Below are 17833 nucleotides of genomic sequence, written 5' to 3'. Positions count from 1 at the left end.
AATTTTTAAGGGAATTTGGGATATTAAGAATAACCCAAATCAAGAGAACTTCGGCAATCTTCCCTACAAAGTTCCTCCCCTCATCCAAACTTTGCATTCCCAAAATTCAGGTCGGCATTTCCAACTTCCACCATTCCACTTCTGAACAAAACTGTGATTTTTTTTGGAAAGCTCAGCACTTCTCCAGCTGGAATCTGCAGCCTGAAATGGGGTCAGGGAACCTTTTTGGCCAGGTTAAAAACCCTGGAAAAGTCCCTGTTCATTCCAAATAATCCCCAGGGCTCAGGTCAGGGAAGAATTCACCTCGCTGGGCCAGGGGAGGATCAAGTAATTTCATTTATCTTCGTTATCCAGGCAATTCCTTTGCCTCCTGGTTTATCCTTTTCTTCGGGAGAACAAGGAAATTTCGTCTGGAAAGAAGGAAAATCAGCTTTTCCCACAGATAACTGGGACGAGCTTCCTATCTGCCTCTCCAAAAACCGGGAGCAGGAGAGGTCAACTGAGACCAAATTATTTGGTGATCCCGAAAAAAAATGGGGTTAGAGGCCTGGAGAGCTCCATTCTTCCCCAAATCCAGGGATTTCAGCTTCCTTCCTACACCCACTGGGGTCTCAGGCAGCTTTAGACAGAAAAATTCCTAAATATTCCAAATATTGAATGTAAAATGTTTTATAATTCCTCCATTCCCTGCCTGGTTTTCCTCTCCAGTCCTGTCCATCCTGCTCTGGAATTGTCAGGATTTCCCAGCCTTTCATCACCTTGGCAGCTTCCAAATGCTCCAACTGTTACCCACAGGGTGGGAAAAAGGAAGGAAAAGCTGCATTTTTGGGGAATTCCTCGTTTTTTCCCAGCCGGTTCCAGGGGCTGAGTGCAGCCAGGGATATCTGGCACGTCTGCAGAGCTGCCACCACCTTTTCCATCCCGATTTTCCTGCATTTCCGTGGTTTACATCCCAGAAATCCTGGGGATTTTGGGGATTTCCCAGCCCTGGGACACCAGCAGGGTTGGACAGAAGTTTCCAGCATTCCTGGGATATGGAAATTCTCATCTTCCCCCTTTTCCAGTTTTTCTCCCCTCACTCTGGCAATTCCCTCACAACCACAAATCCACCAAAAAAATAAAAAAAAAAGGGAAAACCTCCAGCCCGGCCGGGAATGAGGTCAGGGCTGATCCCAACTTCAAACCTCACCAAAACCAGAATATTTCCCTGGAAAATCTGCATTTCCCACTGTGGAACTTTCCTTGGATTCTCCCGACCTTGGGGAAGGACACCACAGATATCCCGAGCTCCTCCCGGGATGGTTCTGCAGCCAATCCAGCCGCAAGTTTTTGGGAAAAACCCCTCGGGGTTTGGTTGTTTGGGTGGTGGGGGGGTGTGGGGTTGGGTGGGGGGGGTGGTTTTTTGGGGAGGCTTGGTCCATCCCTTCCTGTCCGTCACCTGGGAAGGGCTTGAAATGCCTCTGCTGCCGGAGCTTGAAGGGCTGCCTTTGGCCCTAAAGGGCTGCCTTTGGCCCTAAAGGGCTGCCTTTGGCCCTAAAGGGCTGCCTTTGGCCCTAAAGGGCTGCCTTTGGCCCTAAAGGCTCAGCTTTGGCGCTAAAGGTGCAGCTTTGGCCCTAAAGGCTCAGCTTTGGCCCTAAAGGGCTGCCTTTGGCCCTAAAGACTCAGCTTTGGCCCTAAAGGCTCAGCTTTGGCCCTAAAGGTGCAGCTTTGGCCCTAAAGGCTCAGCTTTGGCCCTAAAGGTGTAGCTTTGTCCCTAAAAACTTGACTTTGTCCCTAAAAACCCAGCTTTGTCCCTAAAGGTGCAGCTTTGTCCTTAAAAATCAGACTTTGTCTCTAAAAACCCAGCTTTGTCCCTAAAACCTGGACTTTGTCCCTAAAACCCAGCTTTGTCCCTAAAGGTGCAGCTTTGTCTCTAAAGGCCCAACTTTGTCCCTAAAATCTTGACTTTGTCCCTAAAAACCCAGCTTTGTCCCTAAAGCCTCAGCTTTGTCCTTAAAAATCAGACTTTGTCTCTAAAAACCCAGCTTTGTCCCTGAAAACCTGACTTTGTCCCTAAAAACCTGTTCTCTCTAAAAACCCAGCTTTGTCCCTAAAAGCCAGACTTTGTCCCCAAAGCCTGACTTTGTCCCCAAAGCCAGACTTTGTCCCCAAAGCCAGATTTTGTCCCTAAAGCCAGACTTTGTCCCCAAAGCCAGACTTGGTCCCCAAAGCCAGATTTTGTCCCTAAAGCCAGACTTTGTCCCTAAAGCCAGATTTTGTCCCCAAAGCCAGATTTTGTCCCTAAAGCCAGACTTTGTCCCCAAAGCCAGATTTTGTCCCCAAAGCCAGACTTTGTCCCTAAAGCCAGACTTTGTCCCTAAAGCCAGACTTTGTTCCTAAAAGCCAGATTTTGTCCCCAAAGCCAGATTTTGTCCCCAAAGCCAGACTTTGTCCCCGAAGCCAGACTTTGTCCCCAAAGCCAGATTTTGTCCCCAAAGCCAGACTTTGTCCCCAAAGCCAGATTTTGTCCCCAAAGCCACTCTCCTGCCAGGCACCTCCTCGGAATCCCCTGGGTTTGGCTCAAAGTCTCTTGAGATCCCAGATCTCAGCTCCTGCTTTGTCCTGGGGAGTGGAAAATCCCACAATCCAACCATTCCAGATCTCCTGGGAAACCCCAGAAGGGAAAAATCAACCCACAGGGATCAGCAGGAGCTTCCCAAGGGGAATTTTAGGACATTTTGGCTGCAATGGATTTATCCAGAATATCCCAAAGCAGATGAGGAATGGCAAAGCTCCCAATCCATGCAGTTATTGTTATTGTTATTATGGTTTTTGGCTAATAATTTATTGATTTATAATCATGATTATTCCTGGTTTTTGGCTAATAATTTATTGATTTATAATAATCATTATTCCTGCTTTATGGCTAACAATTTATTCATTTATAATCATCATTATTCCTGGTTTATGGCTAATAATTTATTCATTTATAATAATCATTATTCCTGGTTTATGGCTAATAATTTATTCATTTATAATAATGATTATTCCTGGTTTATGGCTAATAATTTCTTCATTTATAATAATGATTATTCCTGGTTTTTGGCTAAAAATGTCTTCATTTATAATCATCATTATTCCTGGTTTATGGCTAATAATTTATTCATTTATAATAACGATTATTCCTGGTTTTTGGCTAATAATTTCTTCATTTATAATAATCATTTTTCCTATTCTTTTTGGCTAAATCCATGGATGGTTCTTGGAATTTCTCTCGGGAGAGAATTCCCCACTTTGCCCACCGGAGTTTGGAAATCACCCCCAAAAATATGGATTAAAAAACCATTATTGGAGTTTTCGAGGATCAATTACGGAATTTTTGCCGCTCGATTCCTCTTCCCACCAATCCCACCTCATCCCAGAAAACCCTTTTCCCGTTTTTCCTCCAACAATTCCAACCCTCCGTGATCCACAACACCTCCAGCTGGGGATTTTTCCTTTTTTAATTCTATTTAATTGGATTTTCGGGCTCCATTCCCTGGTTTTGCCTCTCCCGCAGGGTTTGCTGACGGGAAGGGAATCCCTGCTCCCTCCCTCGGGGATCCTGAATTCCCACCTCGGGCTGGAATTTGGGTTGCCCATGGCAACTCCTCATCTTCTGCTTCCCGAGCTGCGGGCAGGAGGTAAAAACCTCCCGGAAAGTCATTTTTTTTCTCCCAAATCCAGCAGTTCAGATTTTCCCCAGGAAGAAAATCAAGATTTTTTTTATGGATTCTTGAGCTCCGCGCTCCTCTTATTTCCTTTTTTTTCCTTAATTTTCTTTCAGTTATGTCTTAAATTTTTTTAAAATTTCCAGTGCTTCGCAGCAAACTCCTTGTACTGCTGATTATCCAAAGGAAAAATGATTCCAGCTCCTCTGGAATCCTGGAAAATCACCCGGGGAGTGTCTGACCTCTGAGCATCTCCCTGGAGTTGGGCTGCAATCCCAAATATTCCCATTTATCCACCCATTTATTTCCATTTATCCACCCCTTTAATTCCCCAATATTCCCATTTATCCACCCCTTTATTTCTCAAATATCTCCATTTATCCACCCCTTGATTTCCCAAATATTCCCATTTATCCATCCCTTTATTTGCCCGATATTTCCATTTATCCACCCCTTTATTTCCATTTATCCACCTATTTATTCCCCAAATCTTCCCATTTATCCACCCCTTTATTTCCATTTATTCACCCCTTCATTTCCCAGATATTTCCATTTATCCACCCATTTATTTCCATTTATCCACCCCTTGATTTCCCAAATATTTCCATTTATCCACCCCTTGATTTCCCAAATATTTCCATTTATCCATCCATTTATTTCCATTTATCCACCTATTTATTTCCCAGATATTTCCACTAATCCACCCCTTTATTTCCCAAGTATTTCCACTTATCCACCCATTTATTCCCATTTATCCACCCCTTTATTCCCCAAATATCCCCATTTATCCACCCATCCCGCGAAGGAAAAAATCCAGGTGTGGCCGGAGGGGTTCCCTCCTGCTCAGGATTCCCTCCCTGGGTTTTTCCAGATTTTTATTTATTTATTTTTTATGGAAAGCCGACTTTCCTCTCGGAGTGCGAGCTGCTGGGCGTTTCCATGGGAACCAGGCGGGTTTTCCTGCCGAGGATTCCCGGGCTGACCTCACCGCTCCTCCCGCTGGAATCTCTCCCGATCTCCACTCGTTATCCCTGATTTCCCCTCCGCCTGGATTTCCCTCTGTTCCCCCCGTCATTCCAAGGATTCCCGACAGAAAAAGGTGGAATAAAACCATCTGTGGATGGTTTTGCCAGGAAAATCCTCCCACCTGGGCAGGAAGGATTTATATTTAGGGGAAAGATGGAGAGAGAGAGAGATTTCCGAGGGCGTGGGATGAGAGGAAAAGAGGGAATGGCTTCCCACTGCCAGAGAGGAGGGATGGATGGGAGATTGGGAATTAGGAATTCCTGGCTGGGATGGAATTCCCTGAGAAGCTGTGGATCCCTGGAAGTGTCCAAGGATGGAGTTTGGAGCAGCCTGGGATGGTGGAAGTGTCCCTGGCCATGGCATGGAGAGGGACACTTCTCCATGAGATGATCCATCATTTCCCATCCAATCCAAACCATCCCAAAAATAGCTAGAAAAAAAATCCAAAGATCCTTTCAGGATATTCCATTCCCAGCTATTTTCCCTTCCTTTTTCAGGAACAAAGGGATAAAAAGCTCCTCCAGGAAAAAAGCCATCCCGGGAAGTCACGGGAAGGTCACATTAATAAAGGATGAGCCAGGAGGAGGCAGAAATGAGGGAAGAGCAGCTCAGCCTCATTATCCCAGACTCCAAAATTCCTCAGGAGGCTCCGGCTGAGCCGAGCTGGTGAATATTTTATAGGGAAGCTCCCTTTCCCTTCCTGCTGTTCCTTTTTGCTCTCTCCCGAAATCAGGATTGGCTTTGGAGAGGGAATCACTGCTAATTTTAGCTTCGTGGAAAGCAAGGGATGTTCCCTGACCGGGAAAAGCATCCTGGATCTCGGGGTTGGGATCTGGGAAGGGATCTGTCTGGGAAACAGGCAGATTTCCCTGGATTTGTGGGATGATCCCATCTCGTGGAGTTAGGGACAGGGATGGAGATTCCCCTTGTTTTCCCCTCTGATTCCCAAAGCTCATCCTCTGGGCTGAAATTTTGGGAAAAGCAGGAACAGGGGAAGTGGCTCCTGAGGAATTCCAGCCAAAGAAATAAAGGCATGGAATAAGAGGGAAGGGAAGGAGGAGGAAATATTCCAACCTCCCAAATGAAAGGCGCTTGGAAATGTTGCTCTTCTCCTGAAAGGAATGTTAAGGAAAATAATTCCAAAGGTTTTTTTCTTCCCAGAGCCATCCAGGCGGGCTGGGCATGGAACAGGAGGGTTGAGCGTCCAGGAGCTCAGCCCTGACCTGCAGCTTCCAGGGAATTGTGCAGCTCTTCCATCCTCCCAAATCCCCAAATCCTGATCCAAAGGGCTGCGATGGAACATTTCCCTGCGCTCGGAAAATCCACGCTGAGCTTTTAACAGGATTTCCCCTGGACGTGGCTAAAATGGGGATTCAATGAAATTAAACCTCCCCAGCTTTTCTCCCTCAGCCACGGACACTGCTGGGATTCTGTGCCCAGGAGGAAATTCTGTGTCCAGGAGGAAATTCTGTGTCCAGGAGGAAATTCTGTGCCCAGGAGGAAATTCTGTGCCCAGGAGGAAATTCGGGAGCTGGGAAGGTGCAAAGCAGGGAATTGGTTTGATCTGGGAATGCTCAGTGAATCCCAATAAAACCCTGGGAATTTAAGCTTTCCACACTCCTGGAGAGCTGCCTGGGAAGAGGAGGAGGAGGTGGATTTCCCCTCCATGCTCATCCCCGCTGGAATTCCCAGGAATTCCATCCCTTTGTCCCAAACACCTGGGGATGTCCAGATTTCTCCTTCCGCACGGGAGCAGAGAATTCCAAGAGCTCTCAGGAAACGTGGGATCTCCGTGGATCGGCAGGATGGGCCAGAGCTGCCTGGTGGGGATGGATTTTGGGCTGTGGGGATGGATTTTGGGATGGGAGCATCCCCAATTCCCGGGATGCAGCCATTCCTGCCCAAGGGATCACCCTGCCGTGCCACCTCCCCGGGCCATCCAGCCGGGATAAAAGACACAGGAATTCGGGAATTTTGGAATGTGGCTTTTCCCCCTCCCCGCCCTGGAGCTGCGAGATGCAGGAACATCCTGATCCCACCAAAAGCAGCGCTGGGATCAGAGCTGGAATACCCCAAACCCCACCGATCACCCCAAATCCCAGCACGGCCAACTCCTCCCTCCATCCCGGAGCATCCCCATCTCCAAACCCCTTCCAGCTCCCATCAAAATCCCTCCTCGCCACATCACAGCCACGTCCATAAATCCCCCCAAACCCCCCCGGCTGTGCCCCTCCGGCTCCTCCCTGCAGCCCGGCAGGGTTGGGATTTCTCTCGGCTCTCTCCCCGCTCCAGACGGGCGATTGGAGCTGCGTGGGTGAGTGTCTGTGCACGGCTCGGCTCGGCTCGGCTCGGCTCGGCTCTGCTCTCACATGGACGCGATCAGGGCACACGTGTGCTCCTCCTCTCCCCGCTAGGATCAATCCATCCCCGAGCCTTTTGTTCGGCTGGAAAAGCTGGGAAGGGGAGGGGAGGCGATGGGGTGTTGTCCCTTTCCTTGAGCTGGTTTGTGGGATTGGGGTGTAACCCTCATCCATCCTTCCCGAATTGCTGCCAGGTCTCCGGCCCAGCATCCCCCAAAAAAATCCTTTATGTTCCATAAAAATCCCCCATCCTAGAAGGATTTTAAGTATTTTAGGATTTTGAGTATTTTAGGATTTTAAGTCCTTTTAGGATGTAAAGGTTCATCCCCTATTAATGTGTCCTTTCCGTGACTTCCCGGGATGGCTCTTCCTGGAGGAGTTTTTATCCCTTTGTTCCTGCAAAAGGAAGGGAAAATAGCTGGGAATGGGAGAAGGGAATTTGCTGAAAGGATATTTGGGGTTTTTTTCTAGCTAATCCTGGAATGGTTTGAATTGGGTGGGAAACCATCATGGATCATTTCATTCCAACCCAGCCATGGACTGGGACACTTCCACCATCCCAGGCTGCTCCAAAATCCATCCTTGGACACTTCCAGAGATCCACAGTTTCTCTGGGAATTCCATCCCAGCCAGGAATTCCTTCCCAATATCCCATCCATCCCTCCTCTCTGGCAGTGGGAAGCCATTCCCCTTTTCCTGTCCCTCCATCCCTTGTCCCAAATCCCTGGAGACTTGCTCAGGGATAATTGGGATTTATCCATCACCATGGTTTTGTTTGGATTTGGAAAGGGAGCCTCTGCGAAGTCTCCATGGGAATATTTGGACTTTTCCAGCCCTTTGTCAAAGTTCCATTGCAAAAATCAAAATGGAATTGCACAGGGGAAAATGAAAATTGAACAAAACCTGATTTTGTTCTTTTTAACCAAACACTCATTTATCCCTTGGAAACTTCCTGAATCTCTTCATTTTCCAGTCTGCAGCACTCCACAGCCTGAGGGATTCACCTGGGAATGAACTTGAGTGGATCCACTCCCTTTTATGAGTGTTTATTTTTTATTTTATTTATTTATTTATTATAATTATATGTATATAAATATCATATATATAATTATAATTATAAATATTATTTATTTGTTTATTATACCATTTCCAAAGTTCCCAAGAACCATAAAATTCCCAGAAATTCACCTGGGAATGACCTTCTGTGGATCCACTCATAAAATATTCCCCCCTGAGAAGGTTTTCTGTTCAAAACCCATTTTCCAGCACTTTCCATTGCTTTCCCCAGGAAACCTGGCTGACGTGGTCATCCTGTGTTTGTGTGGGAGGGAAGCACAACGGGAAGGAGGAATGACTTTTCAGCCTGCTGGGAGCTGCACCCAAACCAGGCAGCATCTCCTGCCGGAATTCTTGTGGGAAACGGGTTGGAGGACATCCAGGGAAAGGATGGGAAAGCTGGGAAGGGGATGGAGAATTCCTGGGAAAGGAGAAAAGGGGGACATGGTGGCTCCCTGATAGCAGAGGGGGCAGTGTGGCTGTTGAACTGCTAGCGGAGTGAAGAAACCAGACAGAATCTCAGGTTGGCACAATTCTGAATTTATTATTTAATTTTAAGAACTTATATAGATTTTCACAGATCGTCTGGATTGGGTCAATTCAAAACCTCCCCCTAGGCTGACTGGCCAGGCTTGAACCTCCTATCATTCTAGAGATGGTTTCAATAACATCCAAAGTTTATCTTTATTTATAAAAACACGGGAAGAAGAAGAGAAAATCCCCATGGGGAAGAGTCTGTGTTGCCACAGGGTCAGGATCTGATCCTGGGGAAAAACAGGACAAGAGGGAATGGCCTCAGGTGGGATCTCAGCAGGGATTTCTCCATGGGAAGGGCAGTCAGGCGTTGGAAGTGCCCAGGGAGGTTTGGATTCCTCACCCCTGGAATTGCTGAGGAAATGAGTGAAGTGGCAATCAGGGTAAGGTGGGGTTTGCTCCCCGGCTGGATTGATGATCTTGGAGGTTATTCCACCCTTGAGGATCCCAAACTCTGAGATCTGTGTCTCTGCTGAGAGGGGAGCCTCAATCCGTGAGTGTTGAACCTCCTGGGACATCAGAGAATTCCTACCAAATGTCCCAAGTGTCCAGGAAAGGAAGGGGGTGAAGATTTCCTGCATTCCAACCTTTCCATTCCCTTCCCTGCCCATGGAGGATCCTGCAGGATCTTTCAGATCCCAAACCATTCCGGGATGTTGTGAATTCCAATTCCCAACTCTGTTAAAAGCCAAGGCCTTGCGGAGCTGTCAGTGTTGGGATTTATTGGGAATTTTTTCATCCCCGTTAATCCAACATCAGGGAAGTGAGATTCCTGTGTTTGAAGGAGCTTTGTGACTTTATTCCTGCCCTTTTCCCAGCTTTCCAGGGGATAATTCCAGGGGATAATTCCCCCCTTTTCCCCACCCTGTGGAACAAACAACCCAACACAACCTCAGAGCTGTTCCTGCTCCATTTGGGAAAACTTCCTTGAATTTTAGACCCAACTTTTTGTGTCCAAAACCTCATCCCAGTTTCCCCCCGGGAATTCTGTCCACAAACTCTGCATTTTCTCCTCACATCCCAGCCCTGCTCTGCTGATTTTGCTTGTTTTTTTTCCTTTGGAATAGCAGGACTTGGCATGTTTGGGATTCACCTGCCGGGTGATGGATCGATCCCAACACTGGGAAAAGCTGAGCCAGGAGCACTGGGAAGCTCTGGAATGGCTTTTCCCAGGGTGGCTGAGGTGGCACTGCCATAAATCAGGAGCTGTCAGCTCCCTGCTCTGGAGAATCCCTTTATTAGCCAGGGAATTACAGCCCTGGGAAGAGAGGGACACCTGCGAATCTTGGAATCACAGCGTGGATGAGGTGGGAATTACCTCAAGGATCATCTCACCTGGAAACAGCTGGAATTGGTTGGTGACGAGCAAAGGGATTCTTGGAAAGGGAAATTGGGTTGATGGAACAAAGGCAAATGGCTTTAGATGGAATATCAGGGAGAAATCCTTCCCTGGGAGGGAGGTGAATTCCCAAAAAATCCACCCCTCTGGCTGTGATGAAATCCAAGGATCCATTTGCATTTCCTAACGAGGAGCTCCAGGGGTTCTGCCAAGGATTTCAGAGCTCGTGTGAGTTGTCACAAGCGATTCTCAAAAATCGGGTCGTGCCAGGTTTTTGCTCCTCTGCCAAGATTTCTCACTGGAAGTGAGGAAGGGAATGGATCTCGTTTAATTTCATGGGAAATTTGCTGCTTTTCTTGGGTTTGTGGAGTGAAAGAAACGCTCCTGGAGAAGGAATGGGGTTTAAGTTTCTGTGCACTCCCAAATCCTTGTTATTGCCGGGAACACTCAGAACCTGGGGAGCAGAAATGTCTTTCCAGATATCCCGGAAAACATCAAATCCCATTTTATTGATTAACCCAGGAATCATTCTGGCCTTGCAGAGGCTTTTTTTCCCAAGGAAATCCTGGAGTCATTAACCTGGAGAAGGTCAATTCTTTAATCTTGGGGAGCTGGACTGGGATCCCTGTGGATCCATTGCCACTTTGGATTTTCCATGATTCTCCACCTAAATATCAGGGGTGGAGAATTCACATTCCCTCCAGCTCTGAGGAATTCCAGATGGCTCCGATTTTCCCACTTTTGCCTCCAACTAGGAGAATTCCTCCTGCTGGGAATGCCTGGGCACAGCCAATGATCCCAGAATTCCCTTTCCCTGGATCTCAATCCATGCTCCGTTAAATCCCGGAGCTCCTGGAAACGTCGGGAAGGTTTTTTTGGGAATGCTGTCCTGATAACCTCCCTTCCCCCACCCACGTGGGGCAGGAGATGCTCCCACCGCCTGGATTTGTCATCCAGGAAAAGATCCTCAACCATTTGGGAAAGTCATCCCGTGGAATTCAGCCGGCAGCAAGCTGGGAACGACATCTCCGGATTCTTGGGAAAGGTCAGCGCGGAGCCGAGCAGCCGAGTGTTGTTCCAGCTATGGGAGAAGAAAACCAGGGAACAGCTTGATCTGATTTCCATCCCTGTGCTCTACCTGTCAGGATTTCCTGCAAATTCCTCCCCCAGGCTGAGCTTTGTCCAAGTGATTTTCCCGATTTTCAGGATTATTTTTTTCCCCTCCTCGGTCAGACATTCCCATTCCGATGGATCTTTTCCCATTTTCTGATTTCCCTTTGAGATATTCCCTCCTTCAGGGCTGGTTTTTTCCTCTCCCCTGTATCCAGAGGGACTAAATGGGGATTAAACCCAAATGAAGGATTTTTTAACTCCCAAAATGCAGGAATAACTTCGGAATTGGGATCTCCACAACATCTTTGACCTGGAAATTGTTTCCAGTTTCGCTGGGAAGGAAAATCCAAACAAATGTTGTGCTTGATGCAATTCCATGAGGATGGCTGAGGATCCCCTTCCCTCTTTTTTTCCGTATATTTTCAAAGTTCTCCCTCTTTTCTTGCCAGGTGGTTGAAGTCCAAATTCCCAGTTGGAAAAGGGCTGGAGGGAAAGCAGGGGAAGAGCTCCCTCCAAAAATCAGCCTCGGGAGGTTGAAATTGGATATTTGGGAATATTTCCTCATGGAAAAAAGAGGCTTCGGAATGCTAGCCCAAATGGCAATCACATCTCCAGACATTGCATGGAATTCCCATAAATCCCACGCCGGGAAGGAGCAGCTTGGGGTCTTTCCAGTGTCCCCTGCTGTCACCTCAGCTGATGTCACCCCCCAGTCCTGGTCAGCCTCCAATCCAGGTTTTTTTTTCCCTCTGGGAATTTTCCAGGCAGGAGAAAATTTTCAGGAGAAATTCCTGCTTTGGCCACACCTGGATGTGCCAGGATCAGGATTCCTCCTTGGCTGCTCTGTGGCATGGAGGAATTTTAAAGCCTTCACTGGGAGTTGGGAAAACCCCTCAGTTTTCTGGGAATGTGAGAGTTTGCAGGAAAATGTGGGATTAGCTTGGAAATGCCTGGAGCTGTTTGTTCCCCAGGGAGGTCAGACCAATGGGATCTGCCAGGACCCAACACTTCCCTACACGGCAAATCCCAGAAATTCCATCAGATCCCATCTATCCTTGGAAAAGATCCCAAACCAGGAGCACAGTTGGGATTATTTGCATTTCCAGCTTCGTTTGGATGCACAAACCCCTCATTCCGAGCACATGGATGATCCTAAAACCTTTCCAAGAGCTCCACAGGCGGCAGGAGGAGCAAATCCCTGAGATCCATGATGGGTTGTGGCATTAACAAAGTCCCTCTGCCATCCAAGGCAGATTATCCCAACCGTTAATCAGCTCTGGAGCATAAGGAGACTCCGGAAAAAACAGGATTGGGGTTTGGAATTCTCCCAGCGCTGCTGGAATGAGCAGGGAGCTCTGTAATCCTTCCCAAAAGCACCTCAGGAAGCTCTGAGGGGCTGCAGCAAGCAGGAAGATGAGGAATGATTCCCTCCAAATCCCGCTTGGTTTGTACATTCCCAGTTTTCCAAAGCGGGAATGATCCCCCCGGCTCTGCCAGGAATGCTGTGGGATGGGGAGGTGATCCTAAAATCCACCTGGAATGTGGGATTCCACACAGAGCTCCGGGAATTCACAACCTTTTCCTTCAGGTTTCACCTCCAATCCAACAAAAAATCCAAGAAAGACAATCCCAAAATGTGCTGAGCAAATGCAGGAAGAGATTTTCTTTTTTTTTTTTCCCAGGGATTTTTTTTTCCAGGGAGCAATTTTGCAGAGCTCACTGCAAGTGCGTTCCCTGAGATTTTCCCCAGAGCTTTCCTAATGGAAGAACAGTTGGGAAGATCCTCCCGAAGAGCAGCAACTCCTGCTGAGGGATAGTCCAGGCCTTTATTAGGATCAAAGGGAATAAAGCAATTATTTCCATTTCCAAGCTGTTTTTCCAGGGGCGCAGGAGATGAAGGAGATGGAAATGTGTGTTTAAGTAATGGGAGGTCTTGAGGTTTTTTTTTTCCTGGGAGAAGGAATCGCCTCCTGTTTTGGGATCAAGGAATGCAAACAGCAGGGGATTTTTTGGTTTCCGGGAGGCTCCCGGTTTTCCTGTGGGATTTGGAGTCCTCTCAGTGGGAGACAGGGAATTTTCACCTTCCCACGACCTTGGATCAATTCCCTGCTCATTCCTGGCATTCCAGGAGACAAATCCAGTGGATCCAAGGGCACCGCTGTGGGATTGGCAGGAGAACAGCAGTGGGAAGCTGCTCCCTCCATGGATCCCAGAATCCCAGGAAGGTTTGGGTCAGAAGGGATCTTAAAACCCATCCCAGTTCCAACCCCAACACCTTCCACTACCCCAGGTTATTCCAACTTCTGGACATTCTATGGATCCAGGGGCAACCACAGGGCAACCTCAGGGTCTCCCCACCCTCCCAGGGACGAATTCCTTCCCGATTTCCCATCTAATTCTCAGGGAATGGTCCCCAAACTTGTCCCATTCTGGTCTCAGAGCTGAGCAGCAGCTTCTCTGCAGCAGGACAATTGTTCTTTCTCCCATTCCATCTCCACGTGGGATTGAGGGATGATTCATCCCATTATTTCAGCCCAGACTTGGCTCTTGTCCTGCACTTCAGCCAAATATTATCAGGAATGTTGATGTGTTCTGGGCAAAATTAATCGGAGCGCTTTTCAAGTGAAGGAGCATCCATAAAAGGTTTCCTTGGAATTCAAATGGAGTGGATTTGGTTTATTTTAAAGTATTTTGGCTGCAGCTCCCAACCCAATAAAGATCTTTGGGATTCTGTCCCCATGGAAGCGAATGCAGCGGAATGAATCCACTTTTCCAGTTATTCCAGGTTAATTTTCCTATGCCAACAAGCCCTGGGTTAATCCTATGATCCTAAAATGAGACTTTCCAGCTCTGAAATCCTTCTCCTGTCTTAGGAGATGGATAAAGGAGTGACTTGGGATTCCTGAAGGGACACGGGTGTGGGGGCAGCTTCCCATCCCAATATCCCATCCCGATATCCCATCCCGATTATCCCATCCCATCCATCCCAAATCCCATCCCAAATCCCATCCCAAATCCCATCCCAAATCCCATCCCATCCTATCCCATCAATCCCATTATCCCATCCCATTATCCCATCCCATCCCATCCCATCCCATTATCCCATCCCATCCCAATTATCCCATCCCATCCCACATGCAGAGCAAATGGAATTTTCAAACTGAAGTTTATCTTACGGATATTCAGCTAAAACCAATATTCCATTATCCGTAAGGAAAGTTGTCCAAATCCCTACATTTTCTTGAATATTTAACTTGCTTTTTTGATTTGCTTTCAATTCATTTCCATGAAATTTTCATTCCCATTTCTCCGGTCGTTCTTGTGCAGTTTCCTGCAGGGACACAAATCCCTGTCACCCATTCCCAAAGGGAATATTCCAGATTTAATTGGGTGTACTGAAAACCAAAAATCCAAAAAAATCAAACCACTGAACTGAAAACCAAACCCACCCTGGTTTGATTATTGGAGAAAATCTTGGAATGATTGATGGAAAGGGACTCTGGAAATCCAGAGATTCCCAAGAGGGGAATTTTGGAATTTAAATCCCCTTCGTTTATCCATGATTTATTCCAAATTCCCACTAATGTCCCTCATGATGTCATCAGACTCTGTGACCTTCCCAAGGATCTTCCCAGGACACCTCAGGGCAGGCTCAGGGTTTGATTTGTCCCAAACCAAATTCCCAACAGGCCTGAATTCCCAAAATTCCCAAAATCCCTGCTTTCTGCTCTGCCTGCACATTTTGGCTGCAGGATGAGGATGGAGCTGAAGGAGAGGCTTTGTTTTCCATATAAATTTGGGAAAAGCTGGGAAAATGGAGCTCGCTGGAGCTGAAGGTTCCAAACCCACAGCAAACCCCACAGTGGGCCTTGGGTGATGGAGGGATTGTTTTCCTGCTGCCTCTGGAATTTTTTAGTGCTGTAACCCTGCTGACTATGCTTTTCTTATTCCAAGAAAATCCTAAAAGGCTCCTCTGGGAATTCTTTCCCTCCGTTTTTAACTGAACTCCCTCAGGTCACAGCCTGGTTATCACCTAGAAATGGAATAAATGCAGAAAAAAAATCACCTCAGGGAGATTTCTGAGTAGGAAAACTCATCCCTGCCCGGCAGCAATCGTTGGGAAACAAAAATAAATCCGTGTGACTCATCATTCCCACAGGTCTGGGGCACGGAGCACCTTCGTGTGGGAAGGGAATTCCGGGAAGGAGACTCAACAAACTCCAAATTTCATCAGGAGCTCATCAGGATTCAGGGCTGCTCTCCCACATTGCCACCCTCGGCGCTGGGAACACGTGCCAGGTGTTGGATTCGGGAGGAAAAGCTCCAGAAATAGATGAGGTTTGGAGGAGCAGGAGGGAATCTAATGAGGCAAAAGTGGATTAGAGGGGAAGAGGTGGAATTTGAAAGTCAAAAGCTGGGAGGTTTTGAGAGGGATGGTGTTGCGTCCTGCTGGAAAAAAAAATCCGATTTGCTGCTGGGATTTTTCTTCTGGGATTTCATTCCTTACTGGAATTAAACCAGTTGATGCCAGTGAAGGGATGAACAACCCAACTGCTCCCTGTTTTTAAATTATCCAGGAGTTCTCCCTGCCTTGCAGGATGTAGCAGTGCTGGGAAAGGCTTGGCTTTGTTTCAGCAACTCCAAATCCACATTCCGAAGGCAGATCCTGCTTCCCACCCTTCTGCCTGGCAGGACATGTCAGGATCACCTCCTGGACCAAAGAAATCCTCCCAGGGTGGAATTCTGCTCCAGCAGTGCCACTGAATGTCCTCATGTCCATCCCAGAGAGCAGCAGATCCCAATCCCTGCTCCTTTGGGAATATGGCAGCTCGGCTTGGGGGGAGAGGAGAGAACAGGGATTGCAGCTAATTGTTCCCAAATTCCAGGGATGCAGGCTGGCAGTCTGACATCCCCGCTGTGCCGTCAGCAGGAATGTCCTCACTTTTCCTGTGCCCAGAGAAGCTGGAGATGCTCCATCCCTGGAAAATTCCAAGGCTCTTGGCCATTGGAGCTGGGAATGCAGGGAGACCATGAGCCTCTCTCTCCTGCTGGCAAATTCCCTGGCATGAAGCAAAGTCCTCGGACCACATCCTGCCTTGGATCAGCAGGATGGGAAGCAGCAGCATGTCCAGGCTTTGGCAGCAGAGCCGAGCTACAAATCCATGGAAACCACCTGCAGCCACAGGGATTGTGGATTCAGCTCGGAATCACGGAATTAGCAAGGCTGGAAAAAGAGCTCTGAGGACAAGGTGGGGATTTCACATCCCTGGAAGTGTCCAGAGCCAGGGTGGACAGGGCTTGGAGCAAGCTGGGACGGTGGAAGGTGTCATTGTCCTGTCAGGGGAGAATCCAGGGAAGTGCAAATTCCTGGAGCTGGTGGAAAACTGCAATGAAGTTTCATGTCAGTGAAATGTGGATGTGGCATCGTCACAAGCTGTCACTCAACCTGGTGTCACCTCCTGGAATGCTTTGATCCAACACTTTCTGCTCCCAGACTCCAGGCTGGGAAATGGAGCTGCAGATGAGGTTTTCATCCGTGCTGGAATGATTCCTTTTAGGCTTTGGAACGACTGTTTTTAAAAAAAAGGAAATGCTAATAATGCTACAAATAATTCATGTTGTCTCCATCCATCAAATCCTAGGCAGAGGGATTCTAATCCCAAGGATGTGAGATAAAAACAATTCTGTTTTGATCCCTGTTCTTGGACAGCCTTTGGTATCAATCCTTCCCCAGCTCCCGAGGCTGGAATCTTTCTCAGCTGTTTATTTCTCACGCTGAAAAGCAACACTTTGCTGCCATCAAACCCAAATTTCCCCTCCCAGCTCTTTAATCTCTTTATTCCTCCGTCGTGTCGCTCTCGGGCAGAGTTTGGGAGCAGCAGACGCTGCTTGATGGAAAAGAATTGTCTGGATTTTCTCTGCTCGGAGCTAATTCCCCACGTTTTTCTCCCTGTTTATCACGGAGATCAGTGTGCTGTGTTCTCTCCCCATCACAGGTGCTCGTTGCTGGGCTGTGCAAGCCAGAGGATGAAAAGGATAATGAGGCTTGATTAATAAAGAAATACGAAATCAAGGTGAAATGAAGAAAATGGATTTTCCCCCGCCGCGGTAAAACTGAGACAAATTGTAACAAATGGTTCACAAAAGGAGAATTGAGGAGAATTTGTCCCTCTGTTCCAGGATTTCTCATCCTGCTGAGTGTGGACATGGAAAATCAGGTGCTGCAGCCAGGAGAGAGCAGAAAAGCAGGGATTGAAGATCCTGGTGTTTCCCTTCTGGAAGAATTCCTTCACAGAAAGGGTTTCAGGCTCAGGAAGTGCCCAGGCAGGTTTGGAGTCCCCTGAGTGTCCAAGGAAGGCCTGGATGTGGCACTCAGCGCCCTGAAAATTCAAATTACAAATTCCATTTGAATTATAATTATAAATTTATAATGAGATGATAATTTTTTATCAATCTGCCACCACGGCCCTCAGTGACCCCCTCCAAACCCGGCTGGGTGACACTGAGCAGGCTGTGACAGCTTGTCACCCATAAGAGCGCTTTTGAAATCTTCAGAGCAAAAAAAAAAAAAAAAAAAGAAATCTCCTTGATAACAAAGTGTTGCGGCCCTTATAAAAAAATAATAAAAAAAAATTATTTCCACGGCAAGGGCTTTCACTCAATAGCTCAGCAGGGCTTTTCCCAGAGCCTTATTGTACTTTAAAATGTAATATTTG

Source organism: Lichenostomus cassidix, chromosome 14 (genome assembly GCF_008360975.1).
Source record: "Lichenostomus cassidix isolate B80296 chromosome 14, HeHo_3.0, whole genome shotgun sequence".
NCBI lineage: Eukaryota > Metazoa > Chordata > Aves > Passeriformes > Meliphagidae > Lichenostomus > Lichenostomus cassidix.
This window is presented reverse-complemented; position numbering follows the sequence as displayed.